Source organism: Xyrauchen texanus, chromosome 12 (genome assembly GCF_025860055.1).
Source record: "Xyrauchen texanus isolate HMW12.3.18 chromosome 12, RBS_HiC_50CHRs, whole genome shotgun sequence".
NCBI classification, from domain to species: Eukaryota; Metazoa; Chordata; class Actinopteri; order Cypriniformes; family Catostomidae; genus Xyrauchen; species Xyrauchen texanus.
The window spans coordinates 9,083,051-9,083,854 of record NC_068287.1 but is presented as its reverse complement, the minus strand read 5'-3'; positions in this window follow the sequence as shown (position 1 = coordinate 9,083,854).

The window sequence follows — 804 nt, the reverse complement described above, 5'->3', positions numbered from 1 at the left end:
CTGTATAGAATGAATAAATCATTAAATTAACCAAAAGTAACCTTATAACGTGAAAATGAACTAAATAAAATTTTGAGCACTGGCAGATCCTGGCGGACTACCACTTGTGTATTTTTGTGTATCTATGTTTCTTACATTTTCTTAATAATCTTTTGCTATATTACAAGCCATTTAGATTTGACAAGATACCAAATCTATTTGGTATTTCAAAATTAACATTTCTAATCAAACTCTTCATTTTATAGCTCTCTCTCTATAAATTCAAAATATGATATTTTATATAATAATATCAAATTATATATATATATATAAAAAAAACTGAAATAAAGATAAAGCGGCGAGGCTGGAGACATTTCTGTAATGTGGAGGGACTGTAACACTGACTATGACTGAGAGTGTGTGTACTCTTCTACATGTGTGTCACTTGTGCCAAGAATAAAAATAAGGCGATAGCTGGTTTATACCTTTTATCCTCTGATATTACATGTCACCTCTTTATACAATCTACCTTCACCAAATCTGAGAGTTAGGAATACAGTCATAAATTTCACTACACAACAACCTTCATTTCTATTTTGACTTAGTCGTCAGTGAAGCAACCACCATAATAAACATCCAACCATATTAAACATCTAGACTGCTGCATTTGTGACTGTGCTCTGACACTACATGACAGTATTTCTCTCTTGTAGATTACCATCAGTGCCTAGCAGTGAACAGTGATTGATTTGGGATTTAATTTCTCTCCAGAAGCACACCACCGTGTGACCTTGCCAACAAAAGACCAGACTGATTATTTACATG